This window comes from Sander lucioperca, unplaced genomic scaffold (assembly GCF_008315115.2).
Source record: "Sander lucioperca isolate FBNREF2018 unplaced genomic scaffold, SLUC_FBN_1.2 Unpl_4, whole genome shotgun sequence".
Lineage (NCBI taxonomy): Eukaryota > Metazoa > Chordata > Actinopteri > Perciformes > Percidae > Sander > Sander lucioperca.
In genome coordinates this window covers 70,001-87,454 of record NW_023396376.1, presented here as the reverse complement: position 1 = coordinate 87,454, position 17,454 = coordinate 70,001, and the positions used below count along the sequence as shown (strand labels likewise).

At 45.8% G+C, this 17,454-nt stretch overlaps 1 protein-coding gene across 1 annotated transcript in view; it reads left to right on the top strand.

The window, feature by feature from the left end:
• Positions 1–17,454, top strand: part of LOC118494561 (interferon-induced protein 44-like) — an 83,168-nt gene that overhangs the window by 27,829 nt on the left and 37,885 nt on the right. The gene's annotated exons all lie outside the window — the stretch shown is intronic.

Below are 17,454 nucleotides of genomic sequence, written 5' to 3'. Positions count from 1 at the left end.
ATGCTAATAAAGTAATGATTAAAAAACACAAATGCTTGATCAAGGGCCGCCCGGCCAGGATAGTGGCGGAAAATATCGGTTTGGGCTCGGACTCGGGCAGGAATCTAACCTCGAGCCTGCACCCTTCACCACAGGGATGGTCTTAGCCATGTAATGGGACAAAGTGCTCGGAGTTCTGACCAAAGAGTTCAACCTTTACAGAAGTCACGTTCATTGGGAAACCTGAGTTAACTCAAAGTTTCTGATTTATGCTTTTTCCTGCCTAATGTTTGGGTGATTCCATGAAATCGGTGCCTTTTCAACTTTGGAAGATTAAATGTGAAATAACTTAATGACCATTTTTTGAATATACATGGAATGAATTTTAACTTGATGTTATATTGTCATTCAAATGACCAGGAACATCTTAATGTTAGAGTGTGATGACATATCAATTAAAAAAAATATATATTTTTCACAAGAGAAATATCAAAAAAGGGGCCTGTCCAAATGCTATTGCTTACTAGGTCTGCACGTAATTTGCATTTTTCGATAATATTGCGATCTGTTAAACGCGATTTCCTAATCGCAAGGCTGCGATTTGATGACATGACTCACAGCGCAAATCAGGTCTGCACTCCGTAGCTAAGCATGAACTATCATGTCAACCTACACGGTCTTAGCTTATTCTGTCATTCAAAAACTCTGCGGTTGTAGTTTAACACTTTTACCAGCCTTGTAATAAAGAAGGTTTAATTTCGGCTTATTCTATACATGCAGCTTTTTTTTTTGTTGTTAATGAATACAGACCCAACAGAACTCAAGGTCTCGTTGGCAACGATAGCTCTGATTAGCGTTTGCTCCGGTTTAGCGTTTAGCTCCGATAAAGATATGTGAGGAGCTGCCACTGAGAGGGTCAACAACCAGACTGATACATACGTTCGGAGGAGCTTCACAGCAGCGTGTCCGCAGTTTTCCAACCGTTTTAATTAGTACAGTAATCCCACGGCAAGAACACCAGCAACTAGCTACGTAACGCTAGCCTCTCTTACCACGAACACCATCAACTAGCTTTAACGTACATAGCCTCTCGACATAACACCAGCAACTAGCTAACGTTAACGATAAGCCTCTCTTGAACAATACACCAGCACTACTAACGAACGATAGCCTCTCTAACCAAGAACACCACAACTACTACATAAACGATAGCCCTCTCTGAAAAAGAACACCAGCCCTACTAACATACGATAGCCTCTCTGAACATCCACCAGCAACTTAGCTAACATCACGTAGACCTCTCTGAACAGGACACCAGCAACTAGCTAACCTAACTATAGCCCTCTAAACAAGAACACACAGCAACTAGCTAACATAACGATAGCCTCTCTGAACAAAACACACACTATCTAACATAACGCTAGCCTCTCTGACAAGAAACCAGCAACTAGCTAACGTAACGATAGCCTCTCTGAACAAGTGCCCACGGCTCACGTAACTCACGATGGGGAGGGCTGGAAGCAGCTCCTCTCTGTGCACTGAAAATTACGTGTGTGTTGTTTGTTTGTGTGTGTACCTAACTAATTTTTACTTATTGACCGTCTAGTTTGTAATTTGTTTCCTACTATTCATTATTATATTATTCTTTGTTGGAATAATACAGAAGATAAACAGCTTAAAAAAATATCGAAATCTCATATGTTGGGGAAAAAACTCGCCATTAGTTATTTTCACAGAATCGTCAGCCCTATTGCTTACATTACCATGGTAAATTTGATGTCATTTCAATTTCCTATATTACATTTTTGATGAAATGAATCACGGTAACAGGCCTGACGTCACAGTAAAATGAATGACCAGAGTAACAGGAATGATGTACAGGACACACATTCACACATTCTTCAGCATGCACTGCACATATTTGAACATAATACTGAATAGTTTTACATGAGCGGTTTTGAAATGATTATTTAAACCAGCTCCATTTAAGTTTTTGAAGTAGCATATCAAAGGTTTGCAGTCACTTGGTGGATGCATTTGAGGAGAAGATGGATGAGCTGCTCATGCTTAAGGAGCTTAAGGGGCAACGTTAGGGGAACATTATGGGAACGTTCCCTAAAGGTTGACGTTCGATGTAACCAAAAACCGTTCCCTAAACGTTAAGAAAACTTTCCATGGGAACCAAAATCTAACCAAAGCCATAACCTTCAGGGAACGTTCCCGCAACCAAAAACTTAATGCACTTAGTGCCATAAAACTAACATCTGTAAAAGTGTAGTGCAAATATAAAATGAACACAATAATGTTAAAACTATGCAAATAAAACAACAAGCTCAGTAGTACCACTGTAATACATTAAATACCAGATTAATGTACCAACAATAATAACAACAACAATAATAAATGTGATGCTGCTCATATGCCATCCTCACTGAATAACATTACCCTAGTTTAACAATAATACAGAATGACCTCAAAATGTGGCATGAGCTGCAGTCTCTCCAGCTGATTTTATAGGCCACCTCTCCACTGGCTACTTCGGGAACTCTGGTCCATTTTGGCATGTGGAATTCTCCTTCAAATCTTCAGGAGCGCCCCCTCTTGTTATGATGTCAGCTATGTTTAGATCTCCACGGATCCACCATCTGGAGTTCACCCACTCTATTTACAAAGAAGGTTTTGTACCCATAATTGACTCTTTGAATGGCTCCCAAGACCGTTTGACTGTCAAGTAGATGGAACCATCTCTCGATCTTCATTCAAGCATGCTTTTCCACATACTTCCTGATCCTGGCTGCGAAGACAGCACTACAGATCTCAGCTTTTACAGCTTCTCCCTTCTGATCCAGGGGTGTCAGCTTGGCTTTTGATTCAACGAATCGAACTTTAGTGCCTTGACTTGTCTCCCATCTTAAGTACATCACAGCTCAATAGGTTTTGTCACTTCCATCAGAGAATGTGATGCCCCAAGTTTTCCCTTCTCAGCCAGCTGGTGTGAGGCTCCTGTGGAATTTCACCTGTCCAAGCTGCACATATTCTTCAAAAAGCTGTATGGCTTCTTCTCTGAGGCTTTCTGAGAGAGGTTGGTCCCAGGTTTCTTGGGTTAGTTTTCCACCCCCTCCCTCTTGGAATGCTTTTCTAACAAGAATTGCTCCCTTCTGTTTTGGCAGGTGTAACTAAGCCAATTGGGTCGTACAGTCCAGCCACTTGGCTTAAGAGAGCCCTCCTAGTCAGTGGATTAGGTGTCTCAGTTCTCACCTCCTCCTTGAGAAGATCTTTTCCAACTCTCATCTTCTTCTTTCTTTTGGAAAAGTTAACTGAGGTTAACATGTAGAGCTTGTCTTCATCCATTCGGTAGCCGATACCCAAGGCTTTGTTGTCTTTGTCTCTCATTTGATTTGGAAGAATTAAGGTTTTAATTTGTGTCTTTGTTAGAACCTCCGTCTCCATTCCTTGCCTCCCACTTTGCCCTGACCGGACCCATTGTTTGAGGAAGAACCCTCCAGCTTTCAAGATTTACAACATTTGCTGTGATTTTGTCAAGTTTCTTCAGGTCATTTTGGGAGGTTAAGAGGTCATCCACGTAACTGTCCTCTTCAATGACTCTGCGCTCATCCTCCAAGTGAAGAAAGTTGGGCAGGTGTGCTGTTTCCCTCATAGCCAACTGAGCAATGCAATCAGCATGTCTGTCCCCAATGTTGACTCTGGTAATTGCATATTCACTTATCTCTTCATCTGGGCTGTCCCTCCAGAGGAACCTGTGAAGATGCATCTCACGCTCCTCCAGCCATACAGAGTTGTACATCTTTTTTCTTTTTCCATCTTTTTCTCCTAGAGATGCATACGTCCCTTCTCTGAACCTCTGCAGGACAGCTTTGATAGGGTTAAGAACATCTGGTCCCTTCAGAAGAAGATTATTCATACTCACGCCTTTGTATTTCTGGCTACTATTCCATATAATACGAACCGGTGTTGTCACAGAATGAGGGTTTGGTGCCACCAGGTGGCTTACGTACCACACTGGTCCGTTTCACTCGTCCGTAACTTTGTTGGTGAGTTTTATGGCTGCGCCTCGTTCGACCATTTCATGGATCTGGGTAGCATATGAGACTTTCCAGTCTGGCTCTCTGCTTAGTTGCTTTTCCATCCTTAAGAAACAAGCCTGGACTGCACCTTTGTTGTTTGGGAGAGAGGCTGGATCCACCGTCCAAGGATACTTTGCATCCCAATGTGGAGCTGGTGTGTGAGCATCCCCCTTCTTGTAGGTGAGGCCTCCTTTAATGATCTCCAGCTCCCTCTCCTCTGCCAGGGTCATTTATTTTCCTCCTGGTGGACAGTTTCGGCATCCTCCACATCTTGGCTCACATGCAGCTCCGATGCTGTCCCAGTGCCAGCACTCAAGGAACTCACGGTTACTGGCAGCTGTAAATTTGGTTTGAGCCACATCCTCCTGCTGTATCGGGGCTGTGTCAGTTGTTGGACTTCTGATTTCTTGATATTTGACAGCTGCTGTCCTCATGGAGCAAGTCGGGATGTGCTCCACCCACTGTCTTCCCCAATGGACCCTCCCACAAGACGAGGTCTCCGATGATTTTTACCCTCTGGGGAGTGAGTCTTCCCTCTCGGTGGCTAATGAGGCCTTTCCAGTTCTTTAAGTTTGACTTCTGGGAAGAATTTTTCAACTTCTCAGGTTCAATTACTTGATGCACTCTGGCGATTTCATCCAAGCCGTAGCAGACCATTTCATGAGCTCTCTCTGTTCCTTTAGGTGTCTTGACTCTGACTTTGAGGAGATACCTTTGTGTGTTCACCTCCATGGTCATACCACCAACCCCATGCACAACTAAAGTTATCTTCTCATGTCTTAACCTCAGTCTTTCAGCAGCCTTATGGGTAATGTAGTTTGTATCTGAAGCAAGGTCAATTAAAGTCCCAATCTTCTGCCCTGTGTTTGCAGTGACTTGCAGCAACATCATGATGACAGGAAGTTCAGAGAGCCCATTTCTCTGCAGTAGCTCAGACTGGCCTGAAGCATCGAGTGTCACTGTGGTTTTGTTGGCGTTGGTGAAAGCCTTTCTGCATCGATCTGCCATTTCAGAAAGTTCAGACAAGGTCTCCTCTTGTTCCTCCGTTAAGTTTGCTTTCACCTTTGCCGTCTTCTCCACTCTTTCTCTCTTCCCCTCTTTTGACTTCTTTTGGGCAGAGAAAAAAATGGTGGTCTGGGGCACCACCTTCCCTTTTACAGTCTTTGTTTCTGCATAGGAAAGTGTCTCTGCAGTATCCATCTCCATCATGGCATCCGAGACATTTTCTGCATGCTCCCAGCAACACATACATTATATATATATATATATATATATATATATATATATATATATATATATATATATATATATATACAGTGTTGTGCCTGAACACGTTCTTTGAACGATAGTTCATGAACTCGTTTGTCACAGTCTGTCACGGGATACAGGAAATGCAGGACCCAAATGCAGTAATACGGTATAAGGAATTTAATGACAAAACTTACAAAAGGTGTCCAGAGGTTGGCAGGCAAATACAAAAACAGGTACAAGCAGAATCCCAAAAACAGGAACAGGAAAAAACGCAGAACAGTGGCAAACAATCCACTGACAAGGATTAACAAGGACAGAACACACAGAAACAGATTACATGGCAGACAGAATGAAATGATCCGACAAGAGACAAAGACAGAACAGGAACTAAATACACCAAGTAACGAGGACTAACACTGGACAGGTGACACAACAGGTGAAACAAATCAGGGTGGGGCAGAACAATCAAAAAAGGCGGGAAACGAACAAAGACAGGAAGAAAGCTAGACAAGACAAGGGAGACAAGACAGACTACAAAATAAAACAGGAAACAGAACATAACAGAAAAACAAGACTACCAAAATAAGACCAAACAAACACCAGAACCCTGACATCGTTCATATGTTGGGCGAACGTGAACTGAACATATGGTAGCCTATTACTGCCTGATGAACCTTACTGTGAACCCGTTCATTCTGGTGTCTGTGAACGGCACGCTCTCTCAGTTTAACTTCGTTCAATAGGGTGCCAGATTTCTATAGAGCCTTCCAGGCGAAAACCCGGCTAGAAAACAGTGTAAACAGGCCTTAATATGTAGCGGAAAAAACACCCAATCTGGCAACGCCAGCCACCAGTGTCGCACCGCCGCATGTGTCATCAAAACAAGGTGAGGATGCGAAAACTCTTAGATTTCTGTGCAAACTTTGCCCGCTGGCTTTCAAAAAGAAAATCTGCACTTCAGTCACATCCACAGCAAACCTGAAACGGGACATTGAACTGATTGGATATGAAGATGAAATCTGACGCATAGTTTCAGTGTTAAAGTGCCCATATTATGAAAAAAATCACTTTTTCTGGGATTTGGGGTGTTATGTTGTGTCTCTGGTGCTTCCACACACATACAAACTTTGAAAAAAATCCATCCATGGTGTTTAGAGTGAGATACAGTTTCTGAATGTGTCCTGCCTTCAGTCTCTGGGTGAGCTGTTTGTAGCTGACAATTAATATAAGTGATCTGTACTATTGCTAGGTGTTTTCAGTTTTATATATTATTATAAAACATTGTTCACTGAATTTTGAGTTCTTTATGAGTTAAACTGAGTTGTATTTTGTCTTTTATCTGGTTTTCTGGGATGGTAAACCCCTTGGTGTGGAATGTACCATGTGTTTCCTGATTCTGATCGCTTGTCTGCTCTCTCTGCGTCACCATCTTTGAAGACTCCTTCCATAAATCTCACATAATCATCTTTGAATTTAGGATCTTTGTCCAGTTTCCTTTTAAGGTGCTTCAGCCGGACTAAGGCAAGCTTCTTATTGTCTGGGAGGTAAGGACGTACTTTGAAGGGAAGGGGCATCTCAAGGTGACCACACTCGTTCTGCTTAATTCTTTCTTTTACGACCTGCAGGAACTGAATATCTTCTTGCGATATGGTCTTGTGTCTGCAAAATCGGACTCAAGCGCTCTAATAACAGCAGCCGGTGTCACAGGTGGAATCTCCCTGACTGATAAGCGATGACACAGACCAGTCACATCCTTAGATCTCACGAGCTGTGGTTCACCTCCTACGATGCTCCAACCTAGGTCAGTCCTAGTAGCATAAGGCTCACAATCACCTCCAGTGATGACCTGTCGTGGCGCCAGTGCTCTGGAGCAGTCATAGCCAATCAGTAAACCTACCCCACAATCCATTAGTGGGGGCATTTCGTGAGCTATGACTGAAAGGTGTTTCCACTTGTTGGCTGTATCGCAGGTGGGAATGTGTGAACGCTCAAGGGGAATGAAGTCCCTTGTATAGGCAGGAGGCAAGTCTATGAAGCTGTCTGAGGCGTACCCTCTGACTCGTAATCCACTGACTCTCTGACTTTTCACAATTGAGTCTTTTCCCATCATAGTGGATAGCTTCAGCTTTACTGGTTCCATCACTGCTTGCATCTTTTCACACACCTCCTGATCAACAAATGTATGATTACTCTGAGTATCTAATAGGGCATACATCAGGGTTTCAATGTCAGGGGTGTTAAGTGATGAGATCCATACTGGAACAATCATTGATGTGATGTGGAAAAGATGTTCCACAGGTTTCACGTTAGCAAAGAAGACAGAGATTATCTGCGGTTTCTGTGGTGGGAAAATGGAGACACAAATACAGAGCCTATAGAATATCGTATGAAGGTTCACCTCTTTAGAGCATCATCATCTCCAGGCTGTGCCAATTATGGCATGAAGCATCTTGCCAGCCAGAATGAGAGAGAGCATCCTTCAGCAGCTAGCTTCATCAAAAAACATTTCTACGTAGATGATGGCTTAATAAGCCTAGAGTCTGTTGATGAGGCAATCAAGCTGGTGAAAGAAGCCCAAGCTGTGTGCGCAAAAGGAAAGTTGCACCTTCACAAGTTCCTTTCCAACAATTGAGAGGTGCTGGAGTCTATCAGTGTCACTGAACGTGCTAATGAGGTGAAGAGTGTGGATCTCCGCTATGATGACCTTCCAGAACAGAGAGTCTTAGGAGTACGGTGGAATGTGGAAAAGGACGTCTTCTCCTTCAAGATCTCACTTGACGAGAAACCATCCACACGACGTGGAATTCTCTCCATTGTGGCCTCTTTGTATGATCCGTTAGGATTCCTAGCCCCGTTCATAATATCTGGAAAGAGGGTGCTGCAAGAGATGTGTCAGAAGGGCATCGGTTGGGACGACCCACTACCCAAAGAGTTGAAGTCAAGGTGGGAGAGTTGGTTAAATGACTTAGGAAACCTTGAAAAGATTCAGATTCCTAGGTGTTTCACACCTGAAAACTTCGGCAAGGTTCTGAAAGTTGAGCTGCATCACTTTTCCGATGCCAGCAGTCAAGGCTATGGACAGTGCTCATACATCAGATTGGTGAGCGAAGATAATGTACACTGTGCCCTGGTTTTGGGTAAAGCGAGAGTGGCCCCTACAAATATTGTCACAATCCCAAGATTAGAGCTGACCGCAGCAGTGATCTCAGCTGCTGTGAGCAGTATGCTGAAGGAGGAGCTGGAGCTCAGGGTTGACAGAGAGTATTTTTGGACAGATTCCCAAGTAGTTCTTGGGTATATCAACAATGAAGCTCGAAGGTTTCATGTCTTTGTTGCAAATCGTGTCCAGAGAATAAGGGAAACCACAAACCCAGGACAGTGGTACTACGTCGACACAGTGGAGAACCCTGCTGATCACGCCTCGAGAGGCCTCAAGGTAGCAGAGCTGATCAACTTGAATTGGTTCATGGGGCCCAAGTTCCTATGGGAGAGAGAAGTAGTTACAAACCAAGGGTCTTCAGAGCTGCTGGTGGGAGACCCTGAGGTTAAAACAATCCAAGTACTGAAAACTGAGGCTGCAAGGCAAGTTGAGTTTCAAGAGCGACTGTCACGTTTCTCAAAATGGACCACAGTGGTAAACGTCATTGCTCGGATTCAACGGTTAGCTAAGAGGATAAATAAGTCAACCCCCTTAAATGTGGAGGAAAGAAGGGGGGCTACACTCACTCTCATAAAGCTAGCACAACAACATGCCTTCAAAGAGGAGTTGCATACTCAGTCAGGAATCAGGAAAGCTGCCTTGTAACCACCAACTGTATCAGCTTGACCCATTCCTCCAAGATGGTGTTATGAGAGTGGGAGGACGACTGAGGAGAGCATCTGCTCCTCTCGATCTGAGATACCCAATTATTCTTCCAAGAGTGTTGTTGTCACACGGCTCATCCTTGCACACCATCATAATAAAACACAGCACCAGGGCAGAGGACAAACCCTCAATGAACTGAGAGCAAATGGATACTGGATTGTTGGCTGTAGTAAGGCAGTAGCACAGCACATAAGGCAGTGTGTTCCCTGTAGAAGAGCTCGTGGGCCACCAGAAGAACAACGGATGTCAGATCTACCCACAGACCGCGTTGATTCTTCACCACCGTTCACCTACTGCGGCATAGACTGTTTTGGTCCGTTCTATACTAAGCAGGGTCACAAGGAACACAAACGGTATGGTCTCCTGTCCACGTGCCTATGCTCCAGAGCAGTCCACATAGAGATGTTGGAAGACATGACGACCGATGCATTCATCAATGCCTTACGGCGTTTCATAGCCATCCGTGGAGCTGTTCGACATATCAGATCAGATCAAGGATCCAACTTTGTGGGAGCAAGAAATGAATTGGAAAGAGCTCTAAACGAAGTAAACAAAGAAAGAGTAAATGCATATCTGGCAGATAAGCAGTGTGACTTCCTCATGAATGTGCCAGGCTCAAGTCATGCTGGAGGCATATGGGAACGGCAGATCAGGACGGTCAGGGGTGTGTTATGCTCAGTCATTGCACACGGTGCTGGAAGGTTGGATGATGGTTCTTTAAGGACATTCCTTTATGAAGCCATGTCCATTGTAAATAACCGCCCACTCACTGTTGACAGTATTAGTGATCCCACAAGCTTAGAGCCACTAACACCCAACCATCTGATTACCATGAAATCCTCTGTTCCTCGGAGTCCACCGGGTAAATTTGTAGAGGAAGATTTGTATGCCAGAAAGCGGTGGAGACGAGTGCAATATCTGTCGGAACAATTCTGGAACAGATGGAGAAAGGAATATCTCGCCAACATCGCTCTTAGGCAAAAGTGGCATGCTTCAAGACGCAATGTGCAAGTTGGCGATATTGTGATTGTCAAGGAAGGAGAGCTCCCTCGAAATGAATGGAAACTTGCCAGAGTTCCTGAGGTTCGTATGGATGATGACGGACTAGTTAGGAGAGTTATGCTTCAGATAGGAGAGCGGAAGTTAGGAAAAGGAGCTCTCAGCAAGCCCTCCATTGTTGAACGACCCATTCAAAAGTTAGTGGTTCTTGTAGAGAGAAGCTGAATCAAAAAAAAAAAAATTAACCATCTGCCTCTTAACTTAGTCAGTCACTCGTGTATCCCTTTCTTAGTGTAGGGAATCAAGTTTAACTTGTGTGTGGAAAATCAGTTTTCCCAATTGATATTATAACATGCAACTATGTGTGGAGATATTTAGATGTCAATTTGACTGAAGAGTTTTGTACACTGTTGATTAACCAAATTGCTCAGGTTTCTTGCTTTCAGTGTTCTTTGAGTGATCTTTAACAAAGTGCTTGGAAATTACCATTGATTCGTTTTGAAGAGTGTGTAATGTGTTAACTTTACTTTTCTTTTGGTTATTAATTTAATCAAAGGTAATTTGGTGGGAGTGTAGCTGACGCTGGAAAGTGTATATTTGTTGCCATGACAACACCAAAAATTAATATAAGTGATCTGTACTATTGCTAGGTGTTTTCAGTTTTATATATTATTATAAAACATCCATCCATCCATCCATCTTCTTCCGCTTATCCGGTAACGGGTCGCGGGGGTAGCAGCTCCAGCAGGGGACCCCAAACTTCCCTTTCCCGAGCCACATTAACCAGCTCCGACTGGGGGATCCCGAGGCGTTCCCAGGCCAGGTTGGAGATATAATCCCTCCACCTGGTCCTGGGTCTTCCCCGAGGCCTCCTCCCAGCTGGACATGCCTGGAACACCTCCGTAGGGAGGCGCCCAGGGGGCATCCTTACCAGATGCCCGAACCACCTCAACTGGCTCCTTTCGACGCGAAGGAGCAGCGGCTCTACTCCGAGCTCCTCACGGATGACTGAGCTTCTCACCCTATCTCTAAGGGAGACGCCAGCCACCCTCCTGAGGAAACCCATTTCGGCCGCTTGTACCCTGGATCTCGTTCTTTCGGTCATGACCCAGCCTTCATGACCATAGGTGAGGGTAGGAATGAAAACTGACCGGTAGATTGAGAGCTTTGCCTTCTGGCTCAGCTCTCTTTTCGTCACAACGGTGCGATAAATTGAGTGTAATACCGCACCCGCTGCGCCGATTCTCCGACCAATCTCCCGCTCCATTGTCCCCTCACTCACGAACAAGACTCCAAGGTACTTCAACTCCTTCACTTGGGGTAAAGACTCATTCCCTACCTGGAGAAGGCACTCCATCGGTTTCCTGCTGAGAACCATGGCCTCAGATTTAGAGGTGCTGATCCTCATCCCAGCCGCTTCACACTCGGCTGCGAACCGATCCAGTGAGTGCTGAAGGTCACAGGCCGACGATGCCATCAGGACCACATCATCCGCAAAAAGCAGCGATGAGATCCCCAGCTCACCAAACTGCAACCCCTCTACAAACAGGATTGGTAACAAAGCGCAGCCCTGGCGGAGGCCAACTCTCACCTGAAACGAGTCCGACTTACTGCCGAGAACCCGGACACAGCTCTCGCTTTGGTCGTACAGAGATTGGATGGCCCTGAGAAGGGACCCCCTCATCCCATACTCCAGCAGCACCTCCCACAGTATCTCCCGGGGGACCCGGTCATACGCCTTCTCCAGATCCACAAAGCACATGTAAACCGGTTGGGCATACTCCCAGGCTCCCTCCAGGATCCTTGCGAGAGTAAAGATCTGGTCCGTTGTTCCACGACCAGGACGGAATCCGCATTGTTCCTCTTCAACCTGAGGTTCGACTATTGACCGAACCCTCCTTTCCAGCACCTTGGAGTAGACTTTACCTGGGAGGCTGAGAAGTGTGATACCCCTGTAATTGGCACACACCCTCTGGTCCACCTTTTTGAAAAGGGGAAGCACCACCCCGGTCTGCCACTCCTTAGGCACCGTCCCCGACTTCCACGCAATGTTGAAGAGGCATGTCAACCAAGACAACCCCTCCACACCCAGAGCTTTAAGCATTTCTGGACGGATCTCATCAATCCCTGGGGCTTTGCCACTGTGGAGTTGTTTAACTACCTCAGCAACTTCCACCAGGGAAATTGACGACAATTCCCCATCATCCTCCAGCTCTGCCTCTACCATAGAGGGCGTATTAGTCGGATTTAGGAGTTCCTCAAAGTGCTCCTTCCACCGCCGTATTACCTCGTCAGTTGAGGTCAACAGCGTCCCATCCTTACTGTACACAGCTTGGATGGTTCCCCGCTTCCCCCTCCTGAGGTGGCGAACGGTTTTCCAGAAACACCTTGGTGCCGACCGAAAGTCCTTCTCCATGTCTTCTCCGAACTTTTCCCACACCTGCTGCTTTGCCTCTTTCACGGCAGAGGCTGCAGCCCTTCGGGCCCTTTGGTACCTTGCAACTGCCTCCAGAGTCCTCTGGGATAACATATCCCGGAAAGACTCCTTCTTCAGTCGGACGGCTTCCCTGACCACCGGTGTCCACCACGGTGTTCGTGGGTTACCGCCCAATTGAGGCACCTAAGACCCTAAGACCACAGCTCCCCGCCGCAGCTTCAGCAATGGAAACTTTGAACATTGTCCACTCGGGTTCAATGCCCCCAGCCTCCACAGGGATGCACGAAAAGCTCCGCCGGAGGTGTGAGTTGAAAGTCTGTCGGACAGGGGCCTCCTCCGCACTACCCGTTTGGGCTTACCAGGTCTGTCCAGAGTCTTCCCACACCCTCTGACCCAACTCACCACCAGATGGTGATCAGTTGACAGCTCTGCCCCTCTCTTCACCCGAGTGTCCAAAACATACGGCCTCAGATCAGATGAAACGATTATAAAATCGATCATTGACCTTTGGCCTAGGGTGCTCTGGTACCAAGTACACTTATGAGCATCCCTATGTTCGAACATGGTGTTCGTTATAGACAATCCATGACTAGCACAGAAGTCCAACAACAAACAACCACTCTGGTTTAGATCAGGGAGGCCGTTCCTCCCAATCACGCCTCTCCACGCGTTGAAGTCCCCCAGCAGAACTATGGAGTCCCCCACTGGAGTCCCATACAGGACTCCATTCAAGGTCTCCAAGAAGGCCGAATACTCCGAGCTCTTGTTTGGTGCATACGCACAAACAACAGTCAGAGTTTTCCCCCCCACAACCCGCAGGCGTAGGGAGGCGACCCTCTCGTCCACCGGGGTAAACTCCAACGTAGCGGCGCTCAGCCGGGGGCTTGTGAGTATCCCCACACCCGCCCGGCGCCTCACACCCTGGGCAACTCCGGAGAAGAAAAGAGTCCAACCCCTATCCAGGAGTATGGTTCCAGAACCGAGACTGTGCGTAGAGGTAAGCCCCACCAGATCCAACTGGTAGCGCTCCACCTCCCGCACAAGTTCCGGCTCCTTCCCCCACAGAGAGGTGACGTTCCACGTCCCCAGAGCCAGCGTCTGCCGCCCGGGTCTGGTCCGTCGAGGCCCCTGACCACCCATGTGGCAGCGCACCCGACCCCAGCGGTTCCTCCCACAGGTGGTGGGCCCATGGGTTGGAGAGAGAGGTGCCACGTAGCTTTTTTGGGCTGTGCCCGGCCGGGCTCCGTGGCAAACCCGGCCACCAGGCGCTCGCTGACGGGCCCTCCATCTGGGCCTGGCTCCAGACGGGGGCCCCGGGCTTCCTCCGGGCAGGGTCACTCCATCTCTACCTCGTTTTTTCATAGGGTTTTTGAACCATTCTTTGTCTGGCCCCTCCCCTGAGACCACTTTGCCTTGGGAGACCCTACCAGGAGCACAAAGCTCCAGACAACACAGCCCTCAGGTTCATAGGGACACACAAACCTCTCCACCACGATAAGGTGATGGTTCCAGGAGAGGCTTATAAAACATTGTTCACTGAATTTTGAGTTATTTATGAGTTAAACTGAGTTGTATTTTGTCTTTTGGTATATTCAGTACGAACGACCTTTACTTTGGTAAGCTACAAGATTCAGGGCCGGATGTTTTGGTGAGAAGCGCGAACGGAGGAGAAAAAATGGCGACAGTGAATAGCGAACTGTTAAGCTCCTGTTTTGTTTTATTCTACTGCTGGTCTACCAGGCGAACACGTTTTCACGGTGTTCCATCATACTTCTATAAGGAATAAAGGTGAATATGGACATCAGTATGAAGTGTGGACTCCTTCATGACCAGGGTAGTTACACTGTTCAAAATCGGCACGGCTTGTGACATCACAAGCCGAAACGAGCAGGCTAACCGCAACCATTAGCTCGTAGCGTTAGCATTAGCATGCTAACGCTAATGCTAACGCTAGCATGCTACCTCGTTCTCAATAGCAAAGCACTGCTACAACACACACAAGTTCACCATAATCTACAAAAGAACTACTTACATGTGCGCCCTCATTTAGAAGTCTCCCAGCTAATCCTGCCTTGTAACTGACCAAAGTTGTAGAAACAGCCTTTCTTTTACTGTCTATGGAGCTAGCTAGCTGACATGATCTACATCTGAGCTACTGCACATGTGCGAGTGCAATCAAAGATAGTACAGAAGAAGAAGAAGAAGAAGAGGTCTCACTCTGTAGCTAAAACAGAGACCAGGTGAAAAGAGGATCTGCAGCAGTGAGAGAGAGTTGTGCAGTACAACAACAATATGGTGTTTTTAGAGAATTAAACCATGTAAACCTATTCTGGTACAACCTTAAAATACAATTATGAACCTGAAAATGAGCATAATATGGCTGCTTTAAAACTGATAAAATAATTGCTGTCTGTGGTTCTATATGGGCTGTGGCAATAATTTTGAAAAATAATAGCTCGCGGCAACATATGGGAAAAAAGAACTATGAACTAGTTAGGGGTCCAAGCCCGAGTCTGCAAGAACCGGCGGTAGCAAGAGCTACGCCGTTCATACAGCAGGGCTGTGGAACCCTATTGTTTTTCTACTGATTAATCTTCGTCATTATTCTTCTCCGCCCAACACTCTGACTACAGCCTAAACCGTACATGGTGGGGTGTTGCCGTTTTCAGGACTGGTCCCAAACTCCGCAAGGACCTCAGGCGCAAAAATAGACCCACTTCCACCATTAAGTGGCGCTATAGCAGAAAAAACGCGTTTGGCCCTATAACTCCCACAAAGTACACCGGACATTTAAAAACCATATATCCACGTGTACCCTGGATCCAACTGAATCACGTGATATAGGCCCCGCCCATTTCCGCCTAAACTTTTATGCGTAAAAAATCGCAATTTATCAAAAACCTACTTTTTCGAACTCCTCCTAGACCGTGCGACCGATCTGCACGAAACTTGGCAGGTAGCATCTCCAGATGGGCCGGACAAAACGTTAATAGAAATTATTTTGATAGGATAAAAATTGCGCATATTACGCACAAACAAATTTGTGTAGCTAACTATTAAAACACCAACTTTGCCATATCTCAGCCAAAATAAATGCTAGGGGCTACAAGTACAAAAAGTTTATATCTCATGAATTGCTCATCCGATTTTTACAAAATTTGTTGGGTACCATCTAGGGACACTCCTGAGGCCAGGTCTAGAGTGGGGTACTGAGGGGTCAAAGTGGGCGTGGCCTATGGGACCCACGTCTACATTTACTACTTACACTAACGTGAACAACTTTAAATTTACAGGGTAGATAGACAATGGGTCATGGACCACACCTACCAAAAATTACACATGTGGACCACTAGATGGCGCTATAATGTTTTTTGCCTTTAACTCCCACATTACACATCGTACATTAGAAAACCATACATCCACGTGTTCCTTGAATCAAGCTGAATCACATGATATAGGCCACGCCCATTTCCGCTTATGGTTTTTTCCGCAATATCGCGCAATGCGCAAAACCAACTTTTTCGAACTCGTCCTAGGCCGTGCGACGGATCAGCACAAATCCTGGTTAGTAGCATCTCCAGATAGACCTGACCAAAATTTACTCAAGGAATTTTGCTACGTTAAAGTATGCGCATTTGACGACCAAACAAATTTTCATAGCTAGCTACCACACAGGTATCATATTGTATCTCGGCCAAATTAAACGTTATCAGCAAAGAACTTGAGATCATTGTTCAACATCCCACTACGATGCTCTGTACCAGATTTGGCGAAGATCGGCCTTTAGGGGGCGCTATAAGCAACGTTTATTTGTTTTGGCCAATAACTCAATGCATTTAAATGGGAAAATTGCAATTGCAATATCTCTGCCACAGTAAATGCAATCACCACGAAACCTGTGGTGCTAGTTCGGCATGCCGCTCTGAGGCTCTGTACCAAATTTGGCGAAGATCGGCCATTAGGGGGCGCTATAATCGACGTAGACGGGTTTTGGCCCTTTTACTCAATGTTAATGACATATTTGCAATGGAAATGTACCACAGACCTTGCAGCTCACACTTCTCAATATTTACTGATGTTTGCCTCCTACGTTATGTTTTGGTTTTCGCTTTTGCGTGCTCCTCTGGTTTTTTACAATAAAACAAACTTCTTAACCCACCTGACAAAGTTTCCACAACCTTCACAGTGGACAAATGCAACTCTTTTCTCTCACTTTTTCAATCCAAAATCAACACCATTCATATGCGCCGATGAAAATACTGAGCACCCACGTGTGCCAGACTGCCAGTAGGCTACATTAATTTATAATTAAACACTGCAGTTGGTGCTAAGTGGAGAGTCTGTCATAGTGGGATTGGTTATGTCGGTGGCATTGATTCTTAAGGCGAGACACGGCAGGCAAAAACATCGTTTTTTTTTTCACTGGTCAATTTTGAGATTTTGGGCTATTTGTCTTCAATAACATGTCTTATTTCAGACTTGTGGTGAAATAAAGTCCGAAATACACATTTAGGTCTTTATTTTACTCCACTTTGTCTGTTTGCGGCGGTAGATTTCACCTAAATTCAACAAAAGTTGGCGTTCTAAATCATCGCGCTGCTCCGCGACCGCTGTCTGCACCCTGTCATAACATATACCGTTGGAAAGCTCTCTCTCTCCTCTACAATGCTGTCGGATCCAAATATGGTCATTTCCTTTTTATCAGCAACCAATCGTGAAAGTAAAAGGGGGGATTTAACTCAAAATGCGCAATCTCATTGGCTGATGCCAATTTCTGACAACGTGATTCGTTCAGAATGGTCACGTGACGCGCTCTGACATTTCCGCGGTAGCTCAAA